This window comes from Pleurodeles waltl, chromosome 10 (assembly GCF_031143425.1).
Source record: "Pleurodeles waltl isolate 20211129_DDA chromosome 10, aPleWal1.hap1.20221129, whole genome shotgun sequence".
NCBI classification, from domain to species: Eukaryota; Metazoa; Chordata; class Amphibia; order Caudata; family Salamandridae; genus Pleurodeles; species Pleurodeles waltl.
In genome coordinates, this window is record NC_090449.1 from 11,295,938 (window position 1) to 11,309,189 (window position 13,252).

Below are 13,252 nucleotides of genomic sequence, written 5' to 3' on the forward strand. Positions count from 1 at the left end.
GGGAGTGACCCAGAGGAGTGTGTAATATGCAACCAGTTGTGGTCCATGCACTGATGAGCCCCAGGAGTGACCCAGAGGAGTGTGTAATATGCATCCAGCTGAGCCCCATGCACTGATGAGTCAGGGAGTGACCCAGAGGAGTGTGTAATATGCAACCAGCTGTGCTCCATGCACTGATGAGCCAGGGAGTGACCCAGGGGAGTGTGTAATATGCATCCAGCTAAGCCCCATGCACTGATGAGCCAGGGAGTGACCCAGAGGAGTGTGTAATATGAACCAGTTGTGGTCCATGCACTGATGAGCCAGGGAGTGACCCAGAGGAGTGTGTAATATGCATCCAGCTGTGGTCCATACACTGATGGGCCCCAGGAGTGACCCAGAGGAGTGTGTGATATGCATCCAGCTATGGTCCATGCACTGATGAGCCCCAGGAGTGACCCTGAGGAGTGTGTAATATGCAACCAGTTGTGGTCCATGCACTGATGAGCCCCAGGAGTGACCCAGAGAAGTGTGTAATATGCATCCAGCTGTGGTCCAGGCACTGATGAGCCCCAGGAGTGACCGAGAGGAGTGCGTAATATGCATCCAGCTGAGCCCCATGCACTGATGAGCCAGGGCATGACCCAGAGGAGTGTGTAATATGCAACCAGCTGTGGCCCGTGCACTGATGAGCCCCAAGAGTGACCCAGAGGAGTGTGTAATATGTAACCAGCTGTGGTCCATGCACTGATGAGCCCCGGGAGTGACCCAGAGGAGTGTGTAATATGCAACCAGGTGTGGTCCATGCACTGATGAGCCCCAGGAGTGACCCTGAGGAGTGTGTAATATGCAACCAGTTGTGGTCCATGCACTGATGAGCCCCGGGAGTGACCCAGAGGAGTGTGTAATGTGCAACCAGTTGTGGTCCATGCACTGATGAGCCCCAGGAGTGACCCAGAGGAGTGTGTAATATGCATCCAGCTGAGCCCCATGCACTGATGAGCCAGGGAGTGACCCAGAGGAGTGTGTAATATGCATCCAGCTGTGGTCCATGCACCGATGAGCCTCAGGAGTGACCCAGAGGAGTGTGTAATATGCAACCAGCTGTGGTCCATGCACTGATGAGCCAGGGAGTGACCCAGGGGAGTGTGTAATATGCATCCAGCTGAGCCCCATGCACTGATGAGCCAGGGAGTGACCCAGAGGAGTGTGTAATATGAACCAGTTGTGGTCCATGCACTGATGACCCAGGGAGTGACCCAGAGGAGTGTGTAATATGCATCCAGCTGTGGTCCATACACTGATGGGCCCCAGGAGTGACCCAGAGGAGTGTGTAATATGCAACCAGCTGTGGCCCATGCACTGATGAGCCAGGGAGTGACCCAGAGGAGTGTGTAATATGCAATCAGCTGTGGCCCATGCACTGATGAGCCCCAGGAGTGACCCAGAGGAGTGTGTAATATGCAACCAGCTGTGGTCCATGCACTGATGAGCCCCAGGAGTGACCCAGAGGAGTGTGTAATATGAAACCAGCTGTGGTCCATGCACTGATGAGCCCCAGGAGTGACCCAGAGGAGTGTGTAATATGCATCCAGCTGTGGTCGATGCACTGATGAGCCCCAGGAGTGACCCAGAGGAGTGTGTAATATGCAACCAGCTGTGCTCCATGCACTGATGAGCCCCAGGAGTGACCCAGAGGAGTGTGTAATATGAACCAGTTGTGGTCCATGCACTGATGAGCCCCGGGAGTGACCCAGAGGAGTGTGTAATATGCAACCAGCTGTGCTCCATGCACTGATGAGCCAGGGAGTGACCCAGAGGAGTGTGTAATATGCAACCAGCTGTGGTCCATGCACTGATGAGCCCCAGGAGTGACCCAGGGGAGTGTGTAATATGCAACCAGTTGTGGTCCATGCACTGATGAGCCAGGGAGTGACCCAGAGGAGTGTGTAATATGCATCCAGCTGTGGTCCATGCACTGATGAGCCCCAGGAGTGACCCTGAGGAGTGTGTAATATGCAACCAGTTGTGGTCCATGCACCGATGAGCCCCAGGAGTGACCCAGAGGAGTGTGTAATATGCAACCAGATGTGGTCCATGCACCAGTGAGCCCCGGGAGTGACCCAGAGGAGTGTGTAATATGGGACCAGCTGTGCTCCATGCACTGATGAGCCAGGGAGTGACCCAGAGGAGTGTGTAATATGCAACCAGCTGTGGTCCATGCACTGATGAGCCCCAGGAGTGACCCAGAGGAGTGTGTAATATGCAACCAGTTGTGGTCCATGCACTGATGAGCCAGGGAGTGACCCAGAGGAGTGTGTAATATGCATCCAGCTGTGGTCCATGCACTGATAAGCCCCAGGAGTGACCCTGAGGAGTGTGTAATATGCAACCAGTTGTGGTCCATGCACTGATGAGCCCCACGAGTGACCCAGAGGAGTGTGTAATATGCATCCAGCTGTGGTCCATGCACTGATGAGCCCCGGGAGTGACCCAGAGGAGTGTGTAATATGCAACCAGGTGTGGTCCATGCACTGATGAGCCCCAGGAGTGACCCTGAGGAGTGTGTAATATGCAACCAGTTGTGGTCCATGCACTGATGAGCCCCGGGAGTGACCCAGAGGAGTGTGTAATGTGCAACCAGTTGTGGTCCATGCACTGATGAGCCCCAGGAGTGACCCTGAGGAGTGTGTAATATGCATCCAGCTGAGCCCCATGCACTGATGAGCCAGGGAGTGACCCAGAGGAGTGTGTAATATGCATCCAGCTGTGGTCCATGCACCGATGAGCCTCAGGAGTGACCCAGAGGAGTGTGTAATATGCAACCAGCTGTGGTCCATGCACTGATGAGCCAGGGAGTGACCCAGGGGAGTGTGTAATATGCATCCAGCTGAGCCCCATGCACTGATGAGCCAGGGAGTGACCCAGAGGAGTGTGTAATATGAACCAGTTGTGGTCCATGCACTGATGACCCAGGGAGTGACCCAGAGGAGTGTGTAATATGCATCCAGCTGTGGTCCATACACTGATGGGCCCCAGGAGTGACCCAGAGGAGTGTGTAATATGCATCCAGCTGTGGCCCATGCACTGATGAGCCAGGGAGTGACCCAGAGGAGTGTGTAATATGCAATCAGCTGTGGCCCATGCACTGATGAGCCCCAGGAGTGACCCAGAGGAGTGTGTAATATGCAACCAGCTGTGGTCCATGCACTGATGAGCCCCAGGAGTGACCCAGAGGAGTGTGTAATATGAAACCAGCTGTGGTCCATGCACTGATGAGCCCCAGGAGTGACCCAGAGGAGTGTGTAATATGCATCCAGCTGTGGTCGATGCACTGATGAGCCCCAGGAGTGACCCAGAGGAGTGTGTAATATGCAACCAGCTGTGCTCCATGCACTGATGAGCCCCAGGAGTGACCCAGAGGAGTGTGTAATATGAACCAGTTGTGGTCCATGCACTGATGAGCCCCGGGAGTGACCCAGAGGAGTGTGTAATATGCAACCAGCTGTGCTCCATGCACTGATGAGCCAGGGAGTGACCCAGAGGAGTGTGTAATATGCAACCAGCTGTGGTCCATGCACTGATGAGCCCCAGGAGTGACCCAGGGGAGTGTGTAATATGCAACCAGTTGTGGTCCATGCACTGATGAGCCAGGGAGTGACCCAGAGGAGTGTGTAATATGCATCCAGCTGTGGTCCATGCACTGATGAGCCCCAGGAGTGACCCTGAGGAGTGTGTAATATGCAACCAGTTGTGGTCCATGCACCGATGAGCCCCAGGAGTGACCCAGAGGAGTGTGTAATATGCAACCAGATGTGGTCCATGCACCAACGAGCCCCGGGAGTGACCCAGAGGAGTGTGTAATATGGGACCAGCTGTGCTCCATGCACTGATGAGCCAGGGAGTGACCCAGAGGAGTGTGTAATATGCAACCAGCTGTGGTCCATGCACTGATGAGCCCCAGGAGTGACCCAGAGGAGTGTGTAATATGCAACCAGTTGTGGTCCATGCACTGATGAGCCAGGGAGTGACCCAGAGGAGTGTGTAATATGCATCCAGCTGTGGTCCATGCACTGATAAGCCCCAGGAGTGACCCTGAGGAGTGTGTAATATGCAACCAGTTGTGGTCCATGCACTGATGAGCCCCACGAGTGACCCAGAGGAGTGTGTAATATGCATCCAGCTGTGGTCCATGCACTGATGAGCCCCAGGAGTGACCCTGAGGAGTGTGTAATATGCAACCAGTTGTGGTCCATGCACTGATGAGCCCCAGGAGTGACCCAGAGAAGTGTGTAATATGCATCCAGCTGTGGTCCATGCACTGATGAGCCCCAGGAGTGACCCAGAGGAGTGTGTAATATGCATCCAGCTGAGCCCCATGCACTGATGAGCCAGGGAGTGACCCAGAGGAGTGTGTAATATGCAACCAGCTGTGGCCCGTGCACTGATGAGCCCCAGGAGTGACCCAGAGGAGTGTGTAATATGTAACCAGCTGTGGTCCATGCACTGATGAGCCCCGGGAGTGACCCAGGGGAGTGTGTAATATGCAACCAGCTGTGGTCCATGCACTGATGAGCCCCAGGAGTGACCCAGAGGAGTGTGTAATATGCATCCAGCTGAGCCCCATGCACTGATGAGCCAGGGAGTGACCCAGAGGAGTGTGTAATATGCAACCAGCTGTGCTCCATGCACTGATGAGCCAGGGAGTGACCCAGGGGAGTGTGTAATATGCATCCAGCTGAGCCCCATGCGCTGATGAGCCAGGGAGTGACCCAGAGGAGTGTGTAATATGAACCAGTTGTGGTCCATGCACTGATGAGCCAGGGAGTGACCCAGAGGAGCGTGTAATATGCATCCAGCTGTGGTCCATACACTGATGGGCCCCAGGAGTGACCCAGAGGAGTGTGTAATATGCAACCAGCTGTGACCCAGAGGAGTGTGTAATATGCAACCAGCTGTGGCCCATGCACTGATGAGCCCCAGGAGTGACCCAGAGGAGTGTGTAGTATGCAACCAGCTGTGGTCCATGCACTGATGATCCCCAGGAGTGACCCAAAGGAGTGTGTAATATGAAACCAGCTGTGGTCCATGCACTGATGAGCCCCAGGAGTGACCCAGAGGAGTGTGTAATATGCATCCAGCTGTGGTCGATGCACTGATGAGCCCCAGGAGTGACCCAGAGGAGTGTGTAATATGCAACCAGCTGTGCTCCATGCACTGATGAGCCCCAGGAGTGACCCAGAGGAGTGTGTAATATGAACCAGTTGTGGTCCATGCACTGATGAGCCCCGGGAGTGACCCAGAGGAGTGTGTAATATGCAACCAGCTGTGCTCCATGCACTGATGAGCCAGGGAGTGACCCAGAGGAGTGTGTAATATGCAACCAGCTGTGGTCCATGCACTGATGAGCCCCAGGAGTGACCCAGAGGAGTGTGTAATATGCATCCAGCTGTGGTCCATGCACTGATGAGCCCCAGGAGTGACCCTGAGGAGTGTGTAATATGCAACCAGTTGTGGTCCATGCACCGATGAGCCCCAGGAGTGACCCAGAGGAGTGTGTAATATGCAACCAGATGTGGTCCATGCACCGATGAGCCCCGGGAGTGACCCAGAGGAGTGTGTAATATGCAACCAGCTGTGCTCAATGCACTGATGAGCCAGGGAGTGACCCAGAGGAGTGTGTAATATGCAACCAGCTGTGGTCCATGCACTGATGAGCCCCAGGAGTGACCCAGAGGAGTGTGTAATATGCAACCAGTTGTGGTCCATGCACTGATGAGCCAGGGAGTGACCCAGAGGAGTGTGTAATATGCATCCAGCTGTTGTCCATGCACTGATGAGCCCCAGGAGTGACCCTGAGGAGGGTGTAATATGCAACCAGTTGTGGTCCATGCACTGATGACCCCCAGGAGTGACCCAGAGGAGTGTGTAATATGCATCCAGCTGTGGTCCATGCACTGATGAGCCCCAGGAGTGACCCTGAGGAGTGTGTAATATGCAACCAGTTGTGGTCCATGCACTGATGAGCCCCAGGAGTGACCCAGAGGAGTGTGTAATATGCAACCAGCTGTGGCCCGTGCACTGATGAGCCCCAGGAGTGACCCAGAGGAGTATGTAATATATAACCAGCTGTGGTCCATGCACTGATGAGCCTCGGGAGTGACCCAGGGGAGTGTGTAATATGCAACCAGCTGTGGTCCATGCACTGATGAGCCCCAGGAGTGACCCAGAGGAGTGTGTAATATGCATCCAGCTGAGCCCCATGCACTGATGAGCCAGGGAGTGACCGAGAGGAGTGTGTAATATGCAACCAGCTGTGCTCCATGCACTGATGAGCCCCAGGAGTGACCCAGAGGAGTGTGTAATATGCATCCAGCTGTGGTCCATGCACTGATGAGCCCCAGGAGTGAACCAGAGGAGTGTGTAATATGCAACCAGCTGTGGTCCATGCACTGATGAGCCAGGGAGTGACCCAGAGGAGTGTGTAATATGAACCAGTTGTGGTCCATGCACTGATGAGCCAGGGAGTGACCCAGAGGAGTGTGTAATATGCATCCAGCTGTGGTCCATACACTGATGGGCCCCAGGAGTGACCCAGAGGAGTGTGTAATATGCAACCAGCTGTGGCCCATGCACTGATGAGCCCTAGGAGTGACCCAGAGGAGTGTGTAATATGCAACCAGCTGTGGTCCATGCACGATGAGCCCCAGGAGTGACCCAGAGGAGTGTGTAATATGCAACCAGCTGTGGCCCATGCACTGATGAGCCAGGGAGTGACCCAGAGGAGTGTGTAATATGCAACCAGCTGTGCTCCATGCACTGATGAGCCCCAGGAGTGACCCAGAGGAGTGTGTAATATGCAACCAGCTGTGCTCCATGCACTGATGAGCCCCAGGAGTGACCCAGAGGAGTGTGTAATATGCAACCAGCTGTGGTCCATGCACTGATGAGCCAGGGAGTGACCCAGGGGAGTGTGCAATATGTAACCAGCTGTGGTCCATGCTCTGATGAGCCCCAGGAGTGACCCAGAGGAGTGTGTAATATGCAACTAGCTGTGGCCCATGCACTGATGAGCCCTAGGAGTGACCCAGAGGAGTGTGTAATATGCAACCAGCTGTGGTCCATGCACTGATGAGCCCCAGGAGTGACCCAGAGGAGTGTGTAATATGCAACCAGCTGTGGCCCATGCACTGATGAGCCAAGGAGTGACCCAGAGGAGTGTGTAATATGCAACCAGCTGTGGCCCATGCACTGATGAGCCCCAGGAGTGACCCAGAGGAGTGTGTAATATGAACCAGTTGTGGTCCATGCACTGATGAGCCCCGGGAGTGACCCAGAGGAGTGTGTAATATGCAACCAGCTGTGCTCCATGCACTGATGAGCCAGGGAGTGACCCAGAGGAGTGTGTAATATGCAACCAGCTCTGGTCCATGCACTGATGAGCCCCAGGAGTGACCCAGGGGAGTGTGTAATATGCAACCAGTTGTGGTCCATGCACTGATGAGCCAGGGAGTGACCCAGAGGAGTGTGTAATATGCATCCAGCTGTGGTCCATGCACTGATGAGCCCCAGGAGTGACCCTGAGGAGTGTGTAATATGCAACCAGTTGTGGTCCATGCACCGATGAGCCCTAGGAGTGACCCAGAGGAGTGTGTAATATGCAACCAGATGTGGTCCATGCACCGATGAGCCCCGGGAGTGACCCAGAGGAGTGTGTAATATGCAACCAGCTGTGCTCCATGCACTGATGAGCCAGGGAGTGACCCAGAGTGTGTAATATGCAACCAGCTGTGGTCCATGCACTGATGAGCCCCAGGAGTGACCCAGAGGAGTGTGTAATATGCAACCAGTTGTGGTCCATGCACTGATGAGCCAGGGAGTGACCCAGAGGAGTGTGTAATATGCATCCAGCTGTGGTCCATGCACTGATGAGCCCCAGGAGTGACCCTGAGGAGTGTGTAATATGCAACCAGTTGTGGTCCATGCACTGATGAGCCCCAGGAGTGACCCCGAGGAGTGTGTAATATGCATCCAGCTGTGGTCCATGCACTGATGAGCCCCAGGAGTGACCCTGAGGAGTGTGTAATATGCAACCAGTTGTGGTCCATGCACTGATGAGCCCCAGGAGTGACCAAGAGGAGTGTGTAATATGCATCCAGCTGTGGTCCATGCACTGATGATCCCCAGGAGTGACCCAGAGGAGTGTGTAATATGCATCCAGCTGAGCCCCATGCACTGATGAGCCAGGGAGTGACCCAGAATAGTGTGTAATATGCAACCAGCTGTGGCCCGTGCACTGATGAGCCCCAGGAGTGACCCAGAGGAGTGTGTAATATGTAACCAGCTGTGGTCCGTGCACTGATGAGCCCCGGGAGTGACCCAGGGGAGTGTGTAATATGCAACCAGCTGTGGTCCATGCACTGATGAGCCCCAGGAGTGACCCAGAGGAGTGTGTAATATGCATCCAGCTGAGCCCCATGCACTGATGAGCCAGGGAGTGACCCAGAGGAGTGTGTAATATGCAACCAGCTGTGCTCCATGCACTGATGAGCCAGGGAGTGTGTAATATGCATCCAGCTGAGCCCCATGCGCTGATGAGCCAGGGAGTGACCCAGAGGAGTGTGTAATATGAACCAGTTGTGGTCCATGCACTGATGAGCCAGGGAGTGACCCAGAGGAGTGTGTAATATGCATCCAGCTGTGGTCTATACACTGATGGGCCCCAGGAGTGACCCAGAGGAGTGTGTAATATGCAACCAGCTGTGACCCAGAGGAGTGTGTAAAATGCAACCAGCTGTGGCCCATGCACTGATGAGCCAGGGAGTGACCCAGAGGAGTGTGTGATATGCAACCAGCTGTGGCCCATGCACTGATGAGCCCCAGGGGTGACCCAGAGGAGTGTGTAATATGCAACCAGCTGTGGTCCATGCACTGATGATCCCCAGGAGTGACCCAAAGGAGTGTGTAATATGAAACCAGCTGTGCTCCATACACTGATGAGCCCCAGGAGTGACCCAGAGGAGTGTGTAATATGAACCAGTTGTGGTCCATGCACTGATGAGCCCCGGGAGTGACCCAGAGGAGTGTGTAATATGCAACCAGCTGTGCTCCATGCACTGATGAGCCAGGGAGTGACCCAGAGGAGTGTGTAATATGCAACCAGCTGTGGTCCATGCACTGATGAGCCCCAGGAGTGACCCAGGGGAGTGTGTAATATGCATCCAGCTGTGGTCCATGCACTGATGAGCCCCAGGAGTGACCCTGAGGAGTGTGTAATATGCAACCAGTTGTGGTCCATGCACCGATGAGCCCCAGGAGTGACCCAGAGGAGTGTGTAATATGCATCCAGCTCTGGTCCATGCACTGATGAGCCCCAGGAGTGACCCTGAGGAGTGTGTAATATGCAACCAGTTGTGGTCCATGCACCGATGAGCCCCAGGAGTAACCCAGAGGAGTGTGTAATATGCAACCAGATGTGGTCCATGCACCGATGAGCCCCGGGAGTGACCCAGAGGAGTGTGTAATATGCAACCAGCTGTGCTCAATGCACTGATGAGCCAGGGAGTGACCCAGAGGAGTGTGTAATATGCAACCAGCTGTGGTCCATGCACTGATGAGCCCCAGGAGTGACCCAGAGGAGTGTGTAATATGCAACCAGTTGTGGTCCATGCACTGATGAGCCAGGGAGTGACCCAGAGGAGTGTGTAATATGAACCAGTTGTGGTCCATGCACTGATGAGCCAGGGAGTGACCCAGAGGAGTGTGTAATATGCATCCAGCTGTGGTCCATACACTGATGGGCCCCAGGAGTGACCCAGAGGAGTGTGTAATATGCAACCAGCTGTGACCCAGAGGAGTGTGTAATATGCAACCAGCTGTGGCCCATGCACTGATGAGCCAGGGAGTGACCCAGAGGAGTGTGTAATATGCAACCAGCTGTGGCCCATGCACTGATGAGCCCCAGGAGTGACCCAGAGGAGTGTGTAATATGCAACCAGCTGTGGTCCATGCACTGATGATCCCCAGGAGTGACCCAAAGGAGTGTGTAATATGAAACCAGCTGTGGTCCATGCACTGATGAGCCCCAGGAGTGACCCAGAGGAGTGTGTAATATGCATCCAGCTGTGGTCGATGCACTGATGAGCCCCAGGAGTGACCCAGAGGAGTGTGTAATATGCAACCAGCTGTGCTCCATGCACTGATGAGCCCCAGGAGTGACCCAGAGGAGTGTGTAATATGAACCAGTTGTGGTCCATGCACTGATGAGCCCCGGGAGTGACCCAGAGGAGTGTGTAATATGCAACCAGCTGTGCTCCATGCACTGATGAGCCAGGGAGTGACCCAGAGGAGTGTGTAATATGCAACCAGCTGTGGTCCATGCACTGATGAGCCCCAGGAGTGACCCAGGGGAGTGTGTAATATGCATCCAGCTGTGGTCCATGCACTGATGAGCCCCAGGAGTGACCCTGAGGAGTGTGTAATATGCAACCAGTTGTGGTCCATGCACCGATGAGCCCCAGGAGTTACCCAGAGGAGTGTGTAATATGCATCCAGCTCTGGTCCATGCACTGATGAGCCCCAGGAGTGACCCTGAGGAGTGTGTAATATGCAACCAGTTGTGGTCCCTGCACCGATGAGCCCCAGGAGTGACCCAGAGGAGTGTGTAATATGCAACCAGATGTGGTCCATGCACCGATGAGCCCCGGGAGTGACCCAGAGGAGTGTGTAATATGCAACCAGCTGTGCTCAATGCACTGATGAGCCAGGGAGTGACCCAGAGGAGTGTGTGATATGCAACCAGCCGTGGTCCATGCACTGATGAGCCCCAGGAGTGACCCAGAGGAGTGTGTAATATGCAACCAGTTGTGGTCCATGCACTGATGAGCCAGGGAGTGACCCAGAGGAGTGTGTAATATGCATCCAGCTGTGGTCCATGCACTGATGAGCCCCAGGAGTGACCCTGAGGAGTGTGTAATATGCAACCAGTTGTGGTCCATGCACTGATGACCCCCAGGAGTGACCCAGAGGAGTGTGTAATATGCATCCAGCTGTGGTCCATGCACTGATGAGCCCCAGGAGTGACCCTGAGGAGTGTGTAGTATGCAACCAGTTGTGGTCCATGCACTGATGAGCCCCAGGAGTGACCCAGAGGAGTGTGTAATATGCATCCATCTGTGGCCCATGCACTGATGAGCCCCAGGAGTGACCCAGAGGAGTGTGTAATATGCATCCAGCTGAGCCCCATGCACTGATGAGCCAGGGAGTGACCCAGAGGAGTGTGTAATATGCAACCAGCTGTGGCCCGTGCACTGATGAGCCCCAGGAGTGACCCAGAGGAGTGTGTAATATGTAACCAGCTGTGGTCCATGCACTGATGAGCCCCGGGAGTGACCCAGGGGAGTGTGTAATATGCAACCAGCTGTGGTCCATGCACTGATGAGCCCCAGGAGTGACCCAGAGGAGTGTGTAATATGCATCCAGCTGAGCCCCATGCACTGATGAGCCAGGGAGTGACCCAGAGGAGTGTGTAATATGCAACCAGTTGTGGCCCGTGCACTGATGAGCCCCAGGAGTGACCCAGAGGAGTGTGTAATATGCAACCAGCTGTGGTCCATGCACTGATGAGCCAGGGAGTGACCCAGAGGAGTGTGTAATATGAACCAGTTGTGGTCCATGCACTGATGAGCCAGGGAGTGACCCAGAGGAGTGTGTAATATGCATCCAGCTGTGGTCCATACACTGATGGACCCCGGTAGTGACCCAGAGGAGTGTGTAATATGCAACCAGCTGTGGCCCATGCACTGATGAGCCCCAGGAGTGACCCAGAGGAGTGTGTAATATGCATCCAGCTGTGGTCCATGCACTGATGATCCCCAGGAGTGACCCAGAGGAGTGTGTAATATGCATCCAGCTGAGCCCCATGCACTGATGAGCCAGGGAGTGACCCAGAGGAGTGTGTAATATGCAACCAGTTGTGGCCCGTGCACTGATGAGCCCCAGGAGTGACCCAGAGGAGTGTGTAATATGTAACCAGCTGTGGTCCATGCACTGATGAGCCCCGGGAGTGACCCAGGGGAGTGTGTAATATGCAACCAGCTGTGGTCCATGCACTGATGAGCCCCAGGAGTGACCCAGAGGAGTGTGTAATATGCATCCAGCTGAGCCCATGCACTGATGAGCCAGGGAGTGACCCAGAGGAGTGTGTAATATGCAACCAGCTGTGCTCCATGCACTGATGAGCCCCAGGAGTGACCCAGAGGAGTGTGTAATATGCATCCAGCTGTGGTCCATGCACTGATGAGCCCCAGGAGTGACCCAGAGGAGTGTGTAATATGCAACCAGCTGTGGTCCATGCACTGATGAGCCCCAGGAGTGACCCAGGGGAGTGTGTAATATGCATCCAGCTGAGCCCCATGCACTGATGAGCCAGGGAGTGACCCAGAGGAGTGTGTAATATGAACCAGTTGTGGTCCATGCACTAATGAGCCAGGGAGTGACCCAGAGGAGTGTGTAATATGCATCCAGCTGTGGTACATGCACTGATGAGCCCCAGGAGTGACCTAGAGGGGTGTGTAATATGCAACCAGCTGTGCTCCATGCACTGATGAGCCAGGGAGTGACCCAGAGGAGTGTGTAATATGCAACCAGCTGTGGTCCATGCACTGATGAGCCCCAGGAGTGACCCAGAGGAGTGTGTAATATGCAACCAGTTGTGGTTCATGCACTGATGAGCCAGGGAGTGACCCAGAGGAGTGTGTAATATGCATCCAGCTATGGTCCATGCACTGATGAGTCCCAGGAGTGACCCTGAGGAGTGTGTAATATGTAACCAGTTGTGGTCCAGGCACTGATGAGCCCCAGGAGTGACCCAGAGGAGTGTGTAATATGCAACCAGTTGTGGTCCATGCACCGATGAGCCCCGGGAGTGACCCAGAGGAGTGTCTAATATGCAACCAGCTGTGCTCCATGCACTGATGAGCCAGGGAGTGACCCAGAGGAGTGTGTAATATGCAACTAGCTGTGGTCCATGCACTGATTAGCCCCAGGAGTGACCCAGAGGAGTGTGTAATATGCAACCAGTTGTGGTCCATGCACTGATGAGCCAGGGAGTGACCCAGAGGAGTGTGTAATATGCATCCAGCTGTGGTCCATGCACTGATGAGCCCCAGGAGTGACCCAGAGGAGTGTGTAATATGCAACCAGTTGTGGTCCATGCACTGATGAGCCCCAGGAGTGACCCAGAGGAGTGTGAAATATGCATCCAGCTGTGGTC

The 13,252-nt window shown here is 54.5% G+C and overlaps 1 protein-coding gene across 2 annotated transcripts in view; it reads right to left on the minus strand.

Moving 5' to 3' along the window:
* The window catches only part of ALAS2 (5'-aminolevulinate synthase 2), an 83,178-nt gene that overhangs the window by 53,475 nt on the left and 16,451 nt on the right, over positions 1-13,252 (minus strand). The window lies entirely within an intron of this gene.